Here is a 21,521-nt window from a genome sequence, read left to right as displayed (position 1 = left end):
TTGGTGTGTATGTGTGTATATATGTGTGTATGTGTGTATGTGTGTGTATGCATATGTGTGTGTGTGTGTGTATGTGTGTATATATGTGTTGTATGTGTGTATGTTTGTGTATGTATATATGTGTGTGTGTATGTGTGTATATATGTGTGTACGTGTGTGTGTGTGTGTGTGTGTGTGTGTACCTATATATGTGTGTATGTGTGTGTATGTGTGTATGTACAGTCACGTGAAAAAGTAAGTACACCCCATGTAAAGTTTTGACTTTTTCAACATATTTCAACATACAGCTATTTGATCTTCATTTCAACAATATTGATAGATAAAGGTGATATTGAAGCGTGGTGCCGCGCACACAACTTGCTTGCCAAAGAGGTAGGCCACAACGCGTTTGATAAAACCAAGAGTCTTTATTATGAAAGCTCGAACTGCAGCACTGAGCGGGCACGAGCTTAGAGCCCGCATATATGTGCCGAGGCCACGCCTCGTCCCCGGGCGTGGTCGGTCGGTCGATAGGCGGGGCATGCATTCCAGTTCCCCGCCTGGACGTTCGCGCCACCTGCTGGTGCGCTGAATTTGTGTACCTTGCTTGTGTCCGCCACACGCGCCCCCCCAAAATTCCCGCGCACCTGAAGGGTGAGTTTGCGGGGAAGCCGGATGACCCGGCCGAAACACGCCCTGGCAATGGGTGCCGGTCTGGGGGTTGGCGGGACGGCAGGGCTGGGGGGCGCCGGGGGTCCGACCGCCGGGGGGCAGCCTCGACGCGGAGGCAGAGCTGCCGGCGCGGGTGGTCCGGATCGAGGTGGGCTGGCTTGAAGCGGTCCACGGAAATGCGATCCGGAGCACCGCCGATGTCGACCGTGAAAAACTTGTCCTCGGCCTCCAACACGCGGAAGGGCCCGTCGTACGGGGGCCGCAGCGGTGCCCGGTGGGCGTCGTGCCGGATCAACACGTACTTTGCCGTGCAAAGCTCCGGGGCGATGTGGGAAGGCGGGCAACCGTGGTGTGCCGTTGGCACCGGGGCGAACCTCCGGGCGGTCTCCTGAAGGGCGGAGCGCTGTTGCGCCGTGGACCAAGGAGCCGTGGAGTCGGGGATAAATCACTCGGTACCCGCAGTGGTTGCCCGAAGACCAGCTCCGCCGAGGACGCGCGTGATGTCGTCCTTGGGCGCCGTCCTGAGGCCCAGCAGGACCCAGGGGAGTCTATCGACCCAGCCGCCGTCACAGAGGCTGGCCCGGAGCGCGGCCTTCATGGAGCGATGAAAGCGCTCGCACAGGCCATTGGCCTGGGGGTGGTAGGCCGTGGTGTGGTGTAGCTTCACCCCGAGTCCTTGCGCCACCGTGGCCCAGAGCTCCAAGGTGAACTGGGGGCCGCGGTCGGACGATATGTCCGAGGGGGCACCGAACCGGGCAACCCAAGTGGCGATAAAGGCTTGCGCCACCTCAGCCGCAGACGTCGCCGCCAATGGGACAGCCTCCGGCCACCGTGTGGTGCGGTCGACCATGGTGAAGAGGTGGGTGAACCCTCGTGAGGGGGGCAGAGGTCCCACCAAGTCGACGTGCACGTGGTCTAACCGCCGCTCGGGCACCGTAAACGGGGCCAATGGTGCCTGGGTGTGGCGGTGGACCTTTGCGCGCTGGCACGCGAGGCACGTCCTGGCCCAGTCGCGGACGTCCTTCCGGAGGCCATGCCAGATGAACTGCCAGGGTGGGACAGGCCGTAGATGGCGTCGAACACCGGGCGCTGCCAGCCAGCGGACACGATGGGGCGAGGCCGGCCGAGGGAGACGTCGCATAGGAGGGCCGTGCCCGCGGCGTCGAACGGCACCTCGGTGACGCGGAGGCCCGTGACGGCGGTCTGCAAGGCCTGGACGCCGGGGTCGGCGGTCTGGGCCTCCGCCATCCGGGCATAGTCGACCCCGAGGTGGACCGCGTGCACGACGGACCGGGAAAGGCAATCCGCCACCGGGTTGTCCTTACCCGCCACGTGACGGATGTCCGTCGTGTACTCGGACACGGCAGAGAGGTGGCACTGCTGCCGTGCCGACCATGGCTCGGCGACCTTGGCCATCACGAACACAAGGGGCTTGTGGTCAACGAAGGCCGTGAACGGGCGGCCCTCCAGCAGATGGCGGAAGTGTCGGACCGCCAGGTGGAGTCCGAGCAACTCGCGGTCAAAGGTGCTGTACCGGCGTTCGTGCGGGGGAAGCTGCCGGCTGAAAAACGCCAGCGGTTGCCAAGCACCACGCACCCATTGCTCGTGCACCGCGCCCCCCGCGTAATCCGACGCGTCAGTGGTGAGGGCGATCGGTGCGTCGGGCGCCGGTGCGCCAGCATGGTGGCGTTAGCCAGAGCCAGCTTTGCGCCCGCGAACGCCGCGGCCATCGGCTCCGACCATGCGATGTCACCTTTGCCCGGCTTGCCCCGGAGGGCCTCGTGCAAGGGGCGGAGGAGCTGGGCGACGTGGGGCACGAAGCGGTGGTAAAAGTTTACCATGCCCAGGAACTCCTGGAGCCCCTTGATCATGCGGGGCCGCGGGAAATCCCTGACCGCCTCCACCTTGGCCGGTAAAGGGACGGCCCCGTGCTCGGTGATGCGGTGCCCCAAGAAGTCGATGGTGGTGACACCGAAACGGCACTTGGCAGGGTTGATGATTAGGCCATGCTGGCCCAGGCGTTCGAAAAGCGTGCGGAGGTGGAGCAGGTGCTCCTCCCAGGATGCGCTCGCGACTAGGATGTCGTCCAGGTAGACGAACAGGAAAGGTAAGTCGCGCAAGACGCTATCCATAAGCCGCTGGAACGCCTGAGCCGCATTCTTCAACCCGAAGGGCATCCTTAGGAATTCGAAGAGGCCGAAAGGGGTGATGACGGCCGTCTTCGGGACGTCGTCCGGTTGGACGGGGACCTGATGGTAGCCCCGGATGAGGTCCACCTTCGAAAACACGGTCGTGTTGGCCAACCGGGCGGAAAAGTCCTGAATGTGTGGGACCGGGTAGCGGTCGGGGGTGGTGGCATCGTTGAGCCGGCGGTAGTCCCCGCAAGGCCGCCATCCCCCGCCGGGCTTCGGCACGATGTGCAGCGGGGAAGCCCACGCGCTGTTGGAGCGCCGCACGATCCCCAGCCGCTCCAGCGTGGCGAACTCCGCTTTCGCCACCGCGAGCTTCGTGGGCTCGAGCCGGCGTGCCCGGGCATAGACCGGCGGCCCGACCATGGGGATGTGATGCTCCACCCCATGCTTATCGGCCACCGCTGAAAAGGTGGGCCGCGTGAGGGCCGGGAAACTGGCGAGGAGGCGGGTAAAGTCGTCCGCTGCCGGAAGCGTACAAACCAAACTCGCCGGGATGGAACCGTCCAGCAAGCCACTTGGCAAGCCAATCGGTGAGCCGCTCAGTGAGCCGCTCAATGAGCTGCTCAGCGAACAAGCGAGCGAGCTAAAGGTTTCAGCCTGGATGAGCCGTCTGCGCTTTACGTCGACCAGCAACCCATTTGCACATAGGAAGTCCGCACCGAGCAATGCCATGGGCATGCTAGCGGTCACGAACGACCATTGAAAGCGCTGCCCTCCGAACCGCAGGGAGAGGCAGCGCTTCCCGAACGTGCGGATGGGTGTACCGTTGGCGGCAAGCAACGCGGGGGCCCGGCCCGCTGTTCGCTTGTCGGACGCATAGGCTGGGATGACGCTTACCTGCGCTCCTGTATCGCAGAGGAAACGGCGCCCAGACAAGGTGTCCGTGATAAAGAGGAGGTTGCCGGAATGGCCGATGCTCAGGGCCGCTACCGAGCGCCGGCTTGGTCGTTTCCCGACCTGCCAAACGAGCACGGCGGGCAACACTTCTTAGCCTTGTGGCCGAACCTGGCGTGGAAATAGCACCAGGCTTGCGGCGGCGGTTTTCTCGGCGGCGGTGGTGGTGGTGGTCGGGGCGCGGCAGCGGCCACGAGGGACGCTGTAGCATCTGCCTCGGGAACCACGACGGCCGCACCGTAACTCGCCCGCGTGTCGCAAGCCGCGAAGAACTTATCGGCCTCTACGGCCAGGGCGCGGGGTTCCCTTATGTTGGAACCGGCCAGCGCGAGGCGTACCTGTAGCGGTAGCTGGCGTAGGAAAAGCGCCCGAAATAAAAAAATCCGGGGCTTGGTCACCCAGCAGCGACAGCATATAATCCATCCGCACGGATGGTCGTGTGTCACCGAGTTCGGGAAGGTCCAGGAGGCGGTCGGCCCGTTCGATCTCAGTGAGGCCGAACGTGGCGATGAGGAGACGTTTGATCGCCCCGTACTTGTGGTCGGCCGGCGGGTGCCGCAGGATGGACACGACTCGGGCGGCAGTGCCGGGCCCGAGGGCGGCGACCACGTGGTAGTAACGGGTCTCGTCTGCCGTTATGCCTCGAGGCTGGAATTGCGCTTCGGCCTGGACGAACCACACATCCGTGATACGCCGAGCGGTTTGCGTACACGTGATCCGCGCCATTATAGATAATGGAACCTGATTCAAGCGGTTTTACCCGTGACAAGCTTAGTCAATGGAGAAATCACAAAGACGATCAAATTCAGAAGAAATGGAAGAACAAATAGGTATAATTATTATGCACGTATTTACAACTCAGGACGAAGAGGCACAGGGAAACTTAGACAGTCTTATTCTTAATACCCCAGGACAAACGGGCCCGTCTCACTCACACTCACATGGGGATTGCAGATGGGCAGGATGGTGTTCTCCAGCGCCGCGGTGGTCGTCCAGGATCGGCCCCGTCTCACTCTCCATGGTCCCCGGTACGTCCCGCGAAGATGGAGGTAGGCGAAAGCAGGGACTCGTATCGTGTTGCTCGAACAAACGGGTAATAATCTCAGGGCGAACGGTAGAGGGCGGACTGAGCACGGCTGGCAGTTATTCAGCCGCGTTCACTCGCTTTGGCCGAACCGCGCAAGTTATCAATGCCCTGGCTGCACCCACGTATTCCTCGTAACCAAGTTCATACAGTGCGAATGATTCTCTTCAAGTGCGTGTCCCTTCTCATAACTCAGAAGTCACTCCAGCGCACCTCTCCCATAACTCTGGGGGCTCCCGACTGAACTCACGCGCAACTCAACTGAGTATTGACGAGCCCCTCTCCCTCCTCATAACTTGACGAGCACCTCTCCCTTCTCATCACTGAGGTGGGGGCTTCGCGCGATCGGTTTTATTGCCACGTCCTTAGCCCGATTGATGTTCCAACCACGCCCTGTGACGCAGTGCTGCAGCCACACGCTGCGAGCCCTGATTGGTGACTCATGCTTACCATTCCCACTGCCGCCGCGCCGACCTCAACCCTCCTCCACCCCCGAGGCCCACCTCGTGTTAACTCGCGCCCAGCACAACTAGGGCTTTTTAGCCGCAATGGATCGAGCCTATGGACGTGGAATGGTTCGTAGAAGTAGGGCCTATCCTCCTGTCTTTACAACAACGCAGGATTAACATTGGAAGGGGCCTACTCTCACATATACTAAGACATAACTATACGACAAATGAGGCTACATGTTGCACGTGTGACTATCTATGGGGGGAAAACCTTTAACCTTTATTGAACTTTACTGTACAAATCTCAAAACAGCAGCAATATATATATATATATATATACGTATATATATATATATATATGTATATATATATATATATATATATATATATATATATATATATATATGTGTGTGTGTGTGTGTGTTGTGTATGTGTGTGTGTGTTGCATCCATCCATGTTGCATCCATGTGTGTTGCATCCATGTTGCGGATATGGGATTTGCATCCATCCATATCCGCTTGTAAATATTCCCCTATTTCCTCAATACTTCCCAACTATCCCCAATCCCCCATTCCCTAGTCCCATTTTCTGTAAACAACACTCTGTAGACCCGACCTCCCCCTATTTCCCCCATTAAATGTCGTGCCCAGGTTCACCGCATCTCATGTAAGAAAACTATAGGACACCTTGCTAGTTATTCTTAGTCTATGTCAGTTAAGGACTCGTTTCCATTAATTCTGACCCTTCGTTGCACCAGAATGTGATTGTATGGCACCGTTAGGAAGTTTAGGACCTCCCAATACCTCCCCGCAGCTCTTCCTCACGGTTCAGCAACAACAACAACAACAACAGCAACGGCGGCGGCGTGCACAGGGAGTGCGCGTCCTCACTCCGGCTTGGTTGGTAGGGGGTGTTGGGAGGGCATGAGGCCTTCCCAACGAGCCGCCATCGAACATGTGTTCGACGGGGTTACCAAATAGGGGCTCCCTGTCAGCTCCTCGTCAAGGGCGGAGCCCGGTAACCCCCGCACCCAATGGAAGCGGCGGACCGGTCCCATCTGGGGCGGAGCCAACCAGCCGAGGGCGTGTCACTCCCCGCTGAGCATGCGCAGGAAGAGGGAGGTGACGTCAGATGCGCGCTGAGCTTGGAGAAAGAAAGACGCCACCTCCGAGCGCTGTGAGGCCTCCCTGCATCTCTTGGACCGTGCTTGATCCTGTCCCCGAGCCAAGGTGCACCTTGTGCTATCGAACTACCTGTCCTTCCCTGCCATCAATCCCTGTGTAAGTCAGCCTTGTTCCGTTTGTCTGTGGTCTGTCTGGGCTAAGATAAGACTGTAATTAAGTGCCTATCTCTTCTGTGTCTTTACCTCACTACCTTGTAATCTACCCCTTTTCTCCACCACTGTAATTACACCCTCCTCCGGAGGTCTTGAGAACTGTACCCCCTTGCGTCGTTTCCTCTTTCCCAGTCGTCGTGTCCTTTCTATCATTGATTTAGCATAGCGCGATTTGGTCAACGTCTCGGTGGCATCGGGGTCTAGTCGGGGAATAACTGTTAGGTCGCGGTAATACACCACCGCTCGGTCAAAAATAACATCTAAACCGCGTCCGTAACAATTGGTGTCAGGAGTGTCGGATTCGGACCTGGGACTAAATTTGTTAGGCCCAAATTTTGGAACACCAATTGTGTTATTGACCGTAACAATTGGTGTCGAGGAGTGAGATTCGAGGCCCGAACCAAAAATTTTTTAAAACATCTAGGAAAAAATTTGGTCAAAATTATAAAGACATCGAAATTTGATTTTGTTTTACAAAAAAAAACCGAATTTTGAAAGTCGCGCTATGGGAGATCAAGACGGCTGGGTTCCGGTAGAGGAGAGTGAGGCAGGGTCGATCCAGGACCAAATTGAGGGACATGAGGAGAGCGAAGCAGTGAGGGCGGCAGGTTCGCAAAATGGCGTCCTCGCGCACGAGGTTACGGGCGCGCAAAATGGCGCCTCGCACATGGCTACGGCGACCGCGCCCGCGACCGTAGCAGCGCCGTTGGGGGATTTGAACCTTTTTTTTATACAAATGAAGGCCCTTATGGACAAGAATAGCGAAGAAATGGAAAGCAGAATGATGAGGGTAATGGGGAACCGGATGGATGCTCAGAGTGAGCAAATGAGGGCTGATAGTGAGCGATTGGGGGGCAGAATGGGGGGCAAAATGGGAGAAATGGGGGAACGGTTAGAACAAAGGATGGGGTCCAATAGCGAGAAATTGAGGGATGACATGGGGGCCCAGATCGGAGGGTTAGGGAGTAGAATAGAGGGATTAGACAATAGATTAGGGGAAATACAGGAGGGGTTAACGTGGGTAGAAAACAGAATGGCCGCTCAAGAGAATCAAATGGAAGGGATGAAAAAGGGGTTAGAGGGGTTAGAAAACAGTATGGAAGGCAAATTGAGGGACATGAGGGACCAAGCAGAAAGGGAAGTTTTAAAAATGGGGCAGCAGATAGAGGGGGTCAGAATGGGGGTAGAAACTAAATTGGATGCTCACAGGGAGGAAATGGAGCAGATGAGGGTGGCATCTGGGCAGGAGATGCAAGTGATGGGAGAGGAGATCAGAAGAGGTGTGAGTGAGGAGGTCGGAGGAGTGCGCGAGGAGGTGAGGGACTGTAAGGAGCGCATGGAGAAGGAGGTGAGAAAGGGGACTGTAAAATTGCAAGGTGGTATAGAGGAGTTGACGCTGGGAGTAGAACAACTGACAGTGGGACAAAAGGAGTTGGGGGACCAGGTAAAGAAGAACACAGCGGTAATAGAGGGTTTAAAATCGACACAGAAGGAGATGAAAAAGGACGTAGGGGTAATTAAAAAAGAGTGTCAGACGGTACATGAGGACCTGACGAGGAAAATGAACAAGGTGGTAGAGGTGATGGAGGTTAAAGAGCGGGAGGTGCGGGAGCACATAGAAAAAAATAAGGTGGAGTTAGAGGAAGAACTTAAGGGGGCGCACGAGGAGATGAAGGAGGTGAAGCAGAAATTAGAAGAAGTGGAAGAAGGGGTGAGCGAAATTAAGAAGCGATGGAGAGAGGATAAGAAAGAGATAAAGGAGGAAGTAAAAGAATTGGTCCAAAGTCTGTGTTCGGATCGTGATGATGTGCTCATTAACCGGATGAGGGGTTCGCAGGTGATGGAGGAGAAGCGAAGAGAAAGAGGACCCGGTGTAAGTGGTGACCAATATGGTCGTGCGTATGATGCGCCAGGTGATTTAATAAGCTTGGGGGTCGAGATGGACCCGGATGTTCGTGAGAGGCCAAGAGTGAGGTGTATGGCTGGTCCGGAGGGTATGGAACGAGGGTGCGAGCGAGAGGGTCCGGTGATGGGAGAGGTGCGAGGTGTGAGTGAGCAAGGTTGTGGTGGTATGGAATGGGTAGCGGGTTGCGGAAGTGTGACCCATGCATCGACACCAACAGGGGTAGTTTTTGGAGGGACAGGGGAGGCACGGGAGCCCCTTGGGGGTAATGTACTGTGGGGGCCTGGCCGGTTCGGCCCCGCGCTGACCCCGCAAGGGGCGATGCACAGGGTCCGGCAGGCGGGCAACGACTCGCATACGAGGTGGTCCCACAAGGTCCCACTCGCGCCGTATGACGGCAAGAGTGATCTACGCGTGTACCTGGCGCAGTTTGACTGTGTGTGTAAGGGCAACGGTTGGGGTGAGGATGAAGGTGGAGTACACCTGGTGGCCGCATTGCGCGGCGCGGCGGCGGAGGTGCTGACGGCATTACCACCGGGTGCTCTCACCCTGCCAGCCCTCCGCGACGCCCTAATTAATCGATTCGGCATTGAACAGCAGAGCGAGCTTGTTAAAGCTCAGCTCGCGCTGCGAAAACGCAAGCCCCAGGAAGCCATCGGGGAACTTGCCCACGACATTCGCCGCGCAGTGGGGATCGCACATGCTAACATGGCAGCGGATTCCCGGGAAAGCCTGGCGCTGGACCATTTTATCCAGGCCCTCCCGGATATTGAGCTCCGGCAACAGCTCGCCATGTGGCGCCCGCAGACTCTGAGCCAGGCGGCTGACGCTGCAGCCCGTTGGGAAGCAGCGAGGCCCCTGGCCCGGGGGAGCGAGCGTCACGCAATGGCGGTCCGCCAGGTGGGACCCCAGATGGAGGGCGGACCCCTTAGGGGGCCCGCCCCCGACGTGAGTCCTGACCTGGCGGGCATGGTCCGGAGGCTGGTGGACCAGCGCCTGGCGGGACCTGGACCATGGCAGGCGGCCCCGGAGGTGGCCCGCGGTGGACCACGAGCGGGTAATCCAATTCGGACCTTCAGGGGGGGAAATTTGGAATTCCGGAGACAAGCACCTTATCAGGTGAGGTGCTATACTTGCAACCGTCTGGGTCACCTGGCGCGGCACTGTCGAGCCACGCGCCGGGATGATCCCCGGCGGTTGAGGTCCTCAACTCCGCCCAGGGGGGAGCGGGTTAGCCGACCCCAGACACCCCCCCGCCAGACCCCGGGAAACTAGAAGGTGTCGGGCACGTAGGGCGGTGTTCGGCAGAAGAGGATGGAGGAGAGCCCTCATTGACGCGACAGGTCATTTATTGTGGCCAAATTGGAACCGGTAGCCTGACAATCAGATGCAAAATTGCCGGCGTGGGGGTAGACGCCGTAGTGGACACAGGAGCTAGCGCCACGATCATCAGCCCTGTGGTCCTTGATTCGAGCGCAGGTGGCTGGGATAAGATCCAGCACCTGCAAAATTATAGTTTGCAACTTGCTACCGGGGTAACGGCCCCGATCATAGGGCGTGGTTCTGTGACCCTCAAGTTAGGGTCGGTAAGGAGGGAGATAGATGTTTGGGTGGCGGAGGTGTGCGACCCATGTTTAATAGGGTTGGATTTGTTGACTGCCAGCGGTTGTAAAATCGACTTGTGCCGGGGGATCCTGCAGGTGGGAGTAGAAGAGCTGCCGTTAGGGGGAGTGAGCACGGCCGAGAGAGCAGAGCTGGAGGCTTCCGAGGCCGTGACCATTCCTCCAAGGGCCGAGGCGATAGTGCCGGCCCGATGGGCAGCTCGCCCAACATGGCAGGAGTCCTGCGGCCTGGTCGAACCGGTGGCAGCGCAGTCCATACCGGGTTTAATCGTGGGCCGCACCCTTGTAAAAACGGACGGACCGGTAGTGGCCGTCCGAGTAATAAATATATGTACAGAACCACGCACTATAGTAAGGGGCACGAGGGTAGCTGGCTGCACCCCAGTTGAGGAAGTCGCGACAGTGAGGGGCGAGAACGTTCAGCCGAGCCGGCCCCGGGGGGAGCCTTCAATAAGAAGTAGGAATTGGCCCGATCCCATTTGCGAGATGGTAAATCGTAGTAGCGTAGAGTTGGGAGGTACCCAGAGGGAGGCCTTACACAAACTGGTTGGGTCCCATTTGGACCTCTTCTCCCTGTCCACCGAGGATATTGGACGTACGGGCCTGGTGAAACATCAGATCCACACCGGTGAGGCCCGGCCTATTCGTCAGGCCGCCCGACGGCTCCCTTGGAGCAAGAGGGCGGAAGCTGACGAGCAGGTTGAAAAAATGCTCGACGCAGGCGTGATCGAGCCCTCGGGAAGTCCTTGGATGTCACCTGTTGTGCTGGTCAAAAAGAAGGATGGGACCACGCGGTTCTGCGTGGACTATCGCCAGCTAAACAACGTGACACTCAAGGACTCATATCCCCTGCCAAGGATTGATGACACCCTCGATGCCGTTGCGGGCTCAAATTGGTTCTCAACTTTGGACCTCAAGAGTGGGTATTGGCAGGTGGAGATGGATAGGGCAGGGAAGGAGAAAACGGCATTTTCCACAGGTAAGGGACTGTATCAGTTTACTGTGATGCCGTTTGGTTTGTGTAACGCCCCCGCCACCTTTGAAAGATTGATGGAACATGTACTAGGCGGCATGCCATGGCAATCATGCCTGGTGTACCTGGATGACGTCCTAGTACATGCCAAAACGTTCCCCCAGGCAGTAGCTAATTTGGACCAGGTGTTTAGGTGCCTCAGACAGGCAGGGTTGAAACTGAGCCCCAGTAAGTGCACCTTGTTTGCCAAGGAGGTGGCCTATTTAGGCCACGTCATCGGTTGCGAGGGGGTAAAAACGGACCCAGACAAAATTAAAGCGGTAGAGGAGTGGCCCGCACCACGTACCATCAAAGAGGTGCGGGGATTTTTGGGACTCTGCTCCTACTACCGGCGCTTCGTGGCGAAATTTGCGGAGTTGGCTCGGCCCCTTCACCGCCTTACGGAGAAGGGGACGAGATTTAATTGGACAAGGGAGTGCCACGAGGCCTTCCATAAATTGAAGGGGTGTCTAACATCCGCACCCCTTCTAGCTTACCCCACTAGCAACGGGGCATTTACCCTGGACACGGATGCGAGCCAGGAAGGATTGGGCGCAGTTTTGTCTCAGACACAGGAAGGCGTGGAGAGAGTGATTGGTTACTATAGTCGGGCCTTAAGTAGGACCGAGCGAAATTATTGTGTCACTCGCAAAGAGTTATTGGCTATGCTGGCTGCCATGAACCATTTCCACCCGTACTTGTACGGGCGGAAATTTTTGGTTAGAACTGACCATTCCTCCTTGCAATGGCTCCTTCGGTTCAAGGAACCGGAGGGCCAAATTGCAAGATGGTTGGAAAAGTTGCAGCAGTACGATTTTGATGTGGCCCATAGGGCCGGGAAGGCCCATGGTAATGCGGACGCACTCTCTCGGCGTCCTTGTCTGGGGGAATACTGCAAATTTTGTGCGAGACACGAGGAGAGGGAACAATTGGGCGATTCGGACCCGACCCTCGTTGTCCGTGCAACCCGGGTGAGAGGGCCAATTTTGCCACTAACCGCAGATGAGGAATTCGGAACTTTGGCTTGGAGCGCGGCCCAGCGGGAGGACCCCGTACTGGGGCCGGTGCACGAATGGGTGAGATTGGGGCAAAGACCTAATGGGGAAGAGGTCACCCCCCTCGGGGCACAGACCAAGGCATATTGGGCTCAGTGGAAAACCCTGGAATTGAAGGATAACATCTTGTATCGCAAGTGGGTGGAGGTTCCCTCTGATAAAACTTCCTGGCTGGTGGTAGTCCCAAATAAATTTAAGACCGATATATTGCAACAGGTGCATGGTACCCGCCCCGGCGGCCATTTGGGCAGGACAAAGACGACATCGCAGGTACGCCGGAGGTTTTATTGGGTGAATATGGGGCGCGACATACAGGACTGGTGTCGGAGATGCGACGCCTGTACTGCCAAAAAGGGACCAGCACGGAGGATGAGGGCCCCCCTTCAATTACACCAGGTGGGGGCCCCCCTAGAGCGGGTGGCCATGGATATCCTAGGCCCACTACCCCGCACCCACCTAGGTAATAAGTACATCCTCGTTGTGATGGACTACTTCACCAAGTGGCCGGAGGCCTACGCCCTCCCCAACCAAGAAGCAGGGGTGGTAGCGCAGGCCTTCGTGGAAGGATTTGTGTGCCGGCATGGGATTCCACAGGAGTTGCACACCGACCAGGGACGAAATTTTGAGAGCAAATTGCTAAAAGATGTGTGCAGTCTCCTGTCAATTCGGAAAACAAGAACAACGCCTTTAAGACCTCAATCTGACGGGATGGTGGAAAGATTCAACCGAACTTTAATCCAACAACTGGCACTGTTCACCGCCACCCGTCAGGATGACTGGGACGAACATCTCCCTTATTTGCTCATGGCCTACCGAACCAGCCAGCACGGGGCCACCGCATGCAGTCCAGCGTTGCTTATGTATGGGCGGGAGTTACGGGCTCCCGCCGACTTGCTATGCGGTCCCGTGCCAGACACAGTGGTTAACCCGCCGAGGGAGGGGTACGCACGTCACCTAGAGGAAGGCATGGAGCTAGTCCATGCCTTCGCCCGCCGCCAACTCCATCTGGCGGGGGAGAAGATGAAGCGCAGGTACGACCACCGGAGCCAGGGGAGTCAGTACACTCCGGGGATGAAGATTTGGTTCTTCAATCCCCGGAGGAGGAAGGGTAGGTGCCCGAAACTCACCTCTCCCTGGCAAGGCCCGGGGGTCGTCCTGTCGCAAGTCTGTGACGTGGTAGTAAAAATCAAAATGGGGCCACGAGCCCTCCCTCGGATCGTCCACGCCGACCGGATAAGGCCTTACACCGGCGAGCATGCGCCCCCGTGGATTGCTTCGGCTTTAGATGCCGAGGCGGGACCCAGTACCTCTGAATAAGGGGGGCTTATTAGTGCCAGAGGACTGGGGGATTGATGAGCGATGGGCCCGGTGGGTAAGGGTGGCATCCCTGCCACCCTTCCCATGAATGGGGCAAATGCGCTATAGATTATGGGGTGTATGGCAGTGAAAACTAGCCCGGGTGGGTTAGGATATTGTGTGTAGGGATCTAGCGAAGATGACATTAGGTAACGTTAAGGTTAGTTAGTGACAAGGATACCTGTAGAGGGGACGCAGGTAGATTAGAGTGGATGATAATGACGAGGTAGCGCAATAAAGGGACGACTGGGAAGCGCAAGTTTCAGAGGGGAGTAGTTAGATGAGATGATGCTGTGTGAGAACTGGACAGGTGTGTGGAGCAGTGTATGAGTAGTGAGTGTTGTGGATCAGCGCGAATGCGCTTGGGGGAGAGAAGGGTGTAGGCGGCACCAAGTATGAGAGCACAGGTGTGCAAGTACAGGTGTGTGGAATATATGGAGCAGAGAATGAGTGGTGTGGAGAGAGTTGGAGTAAGTGGTACGGAGTGGTGTGCATGGTGCGAAGGTGTGGATGGGGGAAGAGTGGACCCCTTTTCACGAGTACCCGGGGAGGGTAGTTTAAAGAATAGTTAGAAGGTATAGGTAAATTGTGGTTGGATATTGGCATTTGTGGTGCGGTTGCAGAATGGTATTGTGGATGGGTGCATTGGTGTGGTGAAATTGGCTGGTCGTGTGGCCTGTTAGTATGAGTGTGAATGGTTGGGCACTCCGCCACTGTTAGATGTCGGCCAGGTGAGGCCGCAGGTGGGCTCTGGGAGCCGTTAGTGTCAGTGGGTGCCTGAGGATCCCGGGTGTGGATCGGGCAGGCCGTGCCAGAGAGGGCACTGAGGGGGTGAGAGTGCGAGAGGGCCTTCCCCAGTTAGTTAGGTTAGGGTGAGGAGCAGGTGAGCTCGGTAGGCAACAACAGTGGTGGAGGTGTGCAGGTGGGCGGACCAGCTAGGAGCGTCACACGACCCAGCCACCGAAATTGTGCGGGGGCACCGAGTGATGAATCGGGGGAGTGAGACCCCAACTTGAGAAGTACCACAGTTTGGTCAATGGGAATTGGTTTTTAGAACCCATAGTGTAAGTGGGCCAATGGTTTGGCAGGAGGAAGACCCCGGGTAATGTAAAGTTGTTAAAGTCATTTAGGAAATAGTTAGGATTGATGAACCTGTCGCACCATACGCAGCCACTTACCTGAGGTGGTGATGATGACTCCACACCTGTGTTCCTTTGTTCTGTGTTGCAGGAAAGGAGAATTGCTGTGTGGATTTGTGAGACGCATCACGACGTGGATGAGACATTGGGGTGATTCCATCTCTCCCTCCTTAGGAGGGACTGATGATGAATTGGTGATGGCAGATTTTGATGTTGAGTTGGAGATGGCAGATTTTGATGAGAGTTGGAAATGGCAAATTTGATTGGTTAGGAGGGAGAGAAGACGAATTTGGTTTATGGGAGGAACGGGGAAGACAGTAGGGACGTTGTTGATGTGTAAAGTAGCTGTTTATGGGTAGTGTTGTGTTTTGTGGATACAGTAAGGGGTAAGGGAGGGGCAATGTAGGTTACCTGGTGGGGGGGGGGGTGTACGGTAGGAACGTACCTGTCTCACCTGGTTCCCATGTGCCCCCAGTGTGCATTACCTTGAATTGCGTGCACTTTTGCGCCCTTACCACCTTACTCACTTGTCTTATTTTGTCTCCCACCTCCGAGGATCTGGCTTTGGGGCAGAGAGAGAGGAGAGAGAGGTGCTGGCTCCGCAGTTGTGGGCCTGTACTTCCGCTGCTTGCTGCCTGGATCGAAACACCATATGGACCGCAATTTTTGTGGCCGCCCACAATGGACCGCAGTTCTTTTGCGGTCAAGCACCACCCGTGGATGGACCTCTGGGTCAACGTGGCACCTATGCCATACAGGTGAACCACTTTTAGTTGGCCCCCCTGACGGCCACAATTCAGAAATGGACGCGGTTGGCGCCTTTCTTTATTTCTAAAGAAGCCAGAAGGCCAAGTGCACTCCATGAAGGCAAGACCAGCGGCAGAACATCGGCCGGCTGCGACACCACCGGTGACTATGAACACTTTATTGGTGCACCGGATGGTGCTGACTGTGCGTAATGGGGTGGTGCTTTTGGTGCTTGGACGGGGTGCTCTGCACATTATTAAAGGCCGTAGGGCCACAGGGCACTCGTGGGTTGGTGTATCGATGCTGGCATGCGTGCTCTCCCTATGCATAACATCTGCATGTGTTCCTCAAAGAACAGGTCCTGGATCGTAGTGTAAATATCAGTCAGTGTTGTATAAATAATGCTCCCTACCGGCTGTGTGTTTAGTTTGAGGATGCTTTCCGCGATTCGGTTATCCTGTGGGTGTGTTTCTGTTAGGAGAAGGGTGCAACGTCGCAGGGGGACATATTTACTCATTTGTGAACATCTGTAAAACTGTCGCACTCAGGGTTGAGTTAATAGTAGAGGGAACTACATCTGAGTGCCACACTAAAGTAGGTAAAAATTTATCGGGTCGGGACGCCCCGAGGTAGAGAAGGGTGCACTGTTCCGGATATGGGATTTGCATCCATCCATATCCGCTTGTAAATATTCCCCTATTTCCTCAATACTTCCCAACTATCCCCAATCCCCCATTCCCTAGTCCCATTTTCTGTAAACAACACTCTGTAGACCCGACCTCCCCCTATTTCCCCCATTAAATGTCGTGCCCAGGTTCACCGCATCTCATGTAAGAAAACTATAGGACACCTTGCTAGTTATTCTTAGTCTATGTCAGTTAAGGACTCGTTTCCATTAATTCTGACCCTTCGTTGCACCAGAATGTGATTGTATGGCACCGTTAGGAAGTTTAGGACCTCCCAATACCTCCCCGCAGCTCTTCCTCACGGTTCAGCAACAACAACAACAACAACAGCAACGGCGGCGGCGTGCACAGGGAGTGCGCGTCCTCACTCCGGCTTGGTTAGCCGCCATTGAACATGTGCTCCGACGGGGTTACCACGCAGGGGCTCGCTGTCAGCTCCTCGTCAAGGGCGGAGCCCGGTAACCCCCGCACCCAATGGAAGCGGCGGACCGGTCCCATCTGGGGCGGAGCCAACCAGCCGAGGGCGTGTCACTCCCCGCTGAGCATGCGCAGGAAGAGGGAGGTGACGTCAGATGCGCGCTGAGCTTGGAGAAAGAAAGACGCCACCTCCGAGTGCTGTGAGGCCTCCCTGCATCTCTTGGACCGTGCTTGATCCTGTCCCCGAGCCAAGGTGCACCTTGTGCTATCGAACTACCTGTCCTTCCCTGCCATCAATCCCTGTGTAAGTCAGCCTTGTTCCGTTTGTCTGTGGTCTGTCTGGGCTAAGATAAGACTGTAATTAAGTGCCTATCTCTTCTGTGTCTTTACCTCACTACCTTGTAATCTACCCCTTTTCTCCACCACTGTAATTACACCCTCCTCCGGAGGTCTTGGGAACTGTACCCCCTTGCGTCGTTTCCTCTTTCCCAGTCGTCGTGTCCTTTCTATCATTGATTTAGCATAGCGCGATTTGGTCAACGTCTGGGTGGAATCGGGGTCTAGTCGGGGAATAACTGTTAGGTCGCGGTAATACACCACCGCTCGGTCAAAAATAACATCTAAACCGCGTCCGTAACAATATGTATATATATATATATGTGAAGAATCAGCTCTTCGTTTGCAAAAGAAGTCCACAATAGCCTGGAATGGCGCAGCTTTATTAAAGAACCAACTTATACAGATCCGGAGGAGGCCAAGACATCTATAGCAAGAGCCAGTCTCATGCCACGTCAAGCCTTCCTGGAAACACATTGATTCCCAGTCCATTTATATAGGGACACGTTTTATCAGGAAATCTCCGAGGGAACAAACAACACTGGGAGAGGTTCCTCCCACCGTTATCATTCGGGGGAGTCAGCCCGTCCTTATCATTTGGACCAAATGTTTCTCTGGGCTCCGAGAAAACAGAAATGTAACTCACAATGAGGAGAGTGTATGCTTAGCCAAACAAACCCATATATTTTATGGGTTTGTGTACATGAGTAATCCAAAGCATGTTTATACAGAGTCATGCGTTGCTGAGATTAAAACAAAATATATATGGTTAACGATCATGTCATTCTACTAGCATTACGCTAAAACAAGCGCATGTGGGCGTGGTTTTACGACCAGCCTCGAAAAAAGCACACGTATACAATTTGTTCAGCATGACCTCATTTTAAGCCTTTCCTCATCCAAAACTAAAACGAAGCAAAAACCCTTTATTTACTTTATGAAATAGCATTTTTAGACATCATATAAATCATAACACATTAGCACCCAACGTCTATAACTGAACTTTAGGCAATAACAAATCTACTACTTGACATATATATATATATATATATATATGTGTGTGTGTGTGTGTGTGTGTGTGTGTGTGTTGTGTGTGTGTGTGTGTGTGTGTGTGTGTGTGTGTGTGTGTGTGTGTGTGTGTGTGTGTGTGTGTGTGTGTGTGTGTGTGTGTGTGTGTATGTTTGTGTTAATGTGCGTATGTATATATGTGCGCATGTGTATGTTTGTATATATGAGTGTATGTGTATGTATATGTATGTATATATGTGTGTGTGTATGTGTGTATGTATGTGTATGTGTGTATGTATGTGTAAGTGTGTGTATATATGTGTGTATGTGTGTATGTGTATGTGTATATGTATGTGTATGTGTATGTGTGTATATGTATATATGTGTTTGTGTGTGTATGTGCGTATATGCGTGTATGTATATGTGTATGTGTTGTGTGTGTATATGTGTGTATGTGTGTGTATGTATGTGTATTTGTGTGTTTGTGTGTATATGTGTGTATGTAGGTGTATATATATATATATTTTTTTTGTATACTGAATCGAGGCTCGTGAAAGAGCTAACATTTATTTCACAAACAAATCAACCAGACAAACAAAATATATAAAAGGAGCGAGCAGAAGACAAGATGGGAAGAGAAGGGGAAGCACACAAACACAACATTTGAGAGCAGGGAGATGTGTGGGAGGGAGAGGGCTTGGGGGGAGGAGGCGTGGGAAGGGGGGGGGGGTGGGAGAAGTATAAAACACAAGGACACCAAGGACTTCCAGGACAGAAGTTGGTATTTCAAAAAAGTGGATTTGGGGTGAAATTAACGGGGGTCGAAAAGATCAAGGTTTTGGATGGGGGAAGATAAGAGATGATGGTGAACAGCTGTTTTAAAGACCTGGAGGGTGGAGTGGGATTGAACAGAGTGAGGGAGTTTGTTCCAGAGGCGGGAGACAAAAGGATTGAAGGAGTGAAGGTGAGCAGAGAGTCTTGATTTTGGCAGTTTAACCATAAGAGGGTTGCAGGCAGATCTTGTGCGACCTGTAGGAATATTTGGGGGACAGAGCCAAGAGAGAGCTGGGGGGGCCAGGCCAGAGAGGAGTCGGTAGTAGACGGAAAGACCACCAACTTGCCTGTGGTGAGTGAGTGAAAGGCCCTTGGAGTTAGCTTCATCGTGGGAGATTCCAATGATTCTGAACGCTTTGGTTTCAACAGCGTGAAGACGAGCTAGGTGTGAGGCAGGAGCACCAGCCCAGAGGGGAGAACAGTGTTCCATTGAGCTGCGGATGAAAGCCTTGTATGTGGTGAGGAGCTCAGGTGTGCCAAGGAAGTACTTCGCACGACGGAGGATGCCCAGTCGGCGACTGGCTTTGGAGGCCAGATTTGAAATGTGGTTTTCCCAGAAAAGATCATGGCAGATAGTGAGACCCAAAAGCTTGAGTGACAGAACTTCTTGGAGAGGATTATTCAGAAAGTGGATGGGAGGGTTGTCCAGTCGGTCTTTTTGGAGAGACATCGTAAGAGTGTGAGATTTGTCAGGATTGAAAGACATGTTCCACTGCTTTGCCCAGTCTGTGATTTTGTCCAGGTCTGCAGAGAGTGAGGAGGCTGCAGAGTGCCGATCTGCGGGATGAGGAATGGAGCGACAGAGAGTAGAGTCATCAGCAAAGAGATAGAGAGGATTTTCAAGAGAGTCAGAGAGATCATTGATGAAGACTAGAAAAAGCACAGGGCCCAGAACACTGCCTTGGGGAACTTCAGCCTGAACAGGAAGAGGATGAGATGAGAGAAACCCATTCAGGGCCACACGTTGACTACGACTAGAGAGGAAGTCCGCCAGCCATGCGTGGAGATTTCCATGGATACCAAAGGAGGAGAGTTTGGTGAGCAGAGCGGGGTGCCAGACCATATCGAAGGCACGTGATATGTCAAGGGAGAAGCTCTAATTTCCTGTTTGGCATTGAGGACCTCCATCCATTGTTGAGAAAGCAGAAGCAGCATGTCCAGAGTAGAGTGACCAGGTCTGAAACCAAACTGATGATCAGAGATCAAGCCATTGGAAAAGAGGAAAGATTTCATATCTGAAGCAATGATGGATTCCATGACTTTGCTGATAATTGGGAGAAGGCTGATTGGTCTGTAGTTGCTAGGATCTGTTTTTGCACCTTTTTTGTGCAAAGCGGTGATGTTGGCTGATTTCCAAGCAGATGGCAGATGACCTTGAGCAAAAGAGAGGGTGAAGAGAACAGAGAGAGGGAGTGAAAGAGCGGAAGAACAGGATTTTAGGACCCGTGGGCTGATGCCATCAGGTCCAGTTGCAGAATCAGAGTCGAGGCTTGACAGAAACTTTTCCACCTTGTCAGGAGGAAAGGACACAGAGTCCAGGAGCAGCTGGGTACGATTGGGTACGGTGGGTACAGAGAGGGATGGGTTTGGGACACAAGATTTAGAGGCAAACACAGAGTTGAGGCATTCAGCTTTTTCACGTGCGGAGTCAGCCGTGTAGCCGTTTGAGGTGAGGGAGGGGATGGAGGGGGAACAAACACCAGAAACAGATTTGACCAGATGCCACCAGGATTTGGAAGAGGGAGACAGATAAGAGAGTTCGGTCTTGAGTACGGAGAGATATTGTTTCCTGGCTCTCCTGAGGGTGGACACACACTTGTTTCGGGCTTTGTGAAAGGAAATGAGATTTCCTTCCATTGGATTTGCTTTCCAGGAGACGAAAGCAAGTTGTTTCTGGGCAACAGCCTCACCACAAGATTCCGTGTACCATGGACTGGAGGAAGGGTATGACAACTAAAGACGAAAAGGGATAAATCTGTGCATGAGAGAGAGCAATTTACTTTGGAAGAATTCCCAGGATGAGTTGATGTCAGAGGCGGTAGAGTGAGGAGACCAGTCCAGATGATTGATGGCTGCTTGAAGACCGTGCCAGTTGGCCTGAGTGAAATGCCAGACTCGTCGACGCCGAGGAGGCTCTCTGAGAATGGTCAGAGAGATGTCCACTTTAACAAGCACATGATCAGATGAGCCGATTGGAGCAGAAGAAGAGCAGCAGACATTTTCAGGGAAGTTAGTCATAACCAAGTCCAGAAGAGAAGATGCTCCGTTGACTGAGATCCGGGTCGGGAAATTGACAGATTGTGTCAGTCCCAGTGAGTCGCAGAAGTCCTTTGCTGAAGAGCCATGGCTGGTGAGAGAGGTACCCACACCCAGCCAACTGGCATGGTTACAATTGAAATCACCACATATGAGGAAGAGAGAGTTGGGATGGGGAGATAGAAGTTGGTCCATATTATCAGACAGCGAGATGTAGATGGAGTCATCACTGTTTGGTGGACGGTACAACACACATATGAACAAAAGGTGGGAGCGAAGGGGAAGCCGTAGCCAAAGGTATTCCTGGGGGTGAGGTAGAGAGAGGGCAGTGCAGGGCGAGTGAGGAAGAGAGTTTTTAAATAAAGATAGCAACCCCATCTCAAGGACGAGGCTCAGGTCTATCATACCGGAGGAGGGAGTAACCTGGGAGAGATACCAAGGAATCAGAGACATCATGAGGGAGGAAAGTTTCTGTGAAGCAGATAACATCTGGTTTGTCAGAAGCAACCTGTATGGAGAGATCAGTCAAGTTTGAGCGAAGGCC

The 21,521-nt window shown here is 54.2% G+C and overlaps 1 protein-coding gene across 4 annotated transcripts in view; it reads left to right on the top strand.

Moving 5' to 3' along the window:
* The window catches only part of LOC137439774 (uncharacterized), a 66,784-nt gene that overhangs the window by 9,550 nt on the left and 35,713 nt on the right, over window positions 1-21,521 (top strand). The gene's annotated exons all lie outside the window — the stretch shown is intronic.

This window comes from Myxine glutinosa, chromosome 14, assembly GCF_964187855.1.
Source record: "Myxine glutinosa chromosome 14, kmMyxGlut1.1, whole genome shotgun sequence".
NCBI classification, from domain to species: Eukaryota; Metazoa; Chordata; class Myxini; order Myxiniformes; family Myxinidae; genus Myxine; species Myxine glutinosa.
Note: the sequence above shows the minus strand (reverse complement) of the source record. Positions and strands in the feature narration are given on the sequence as shown.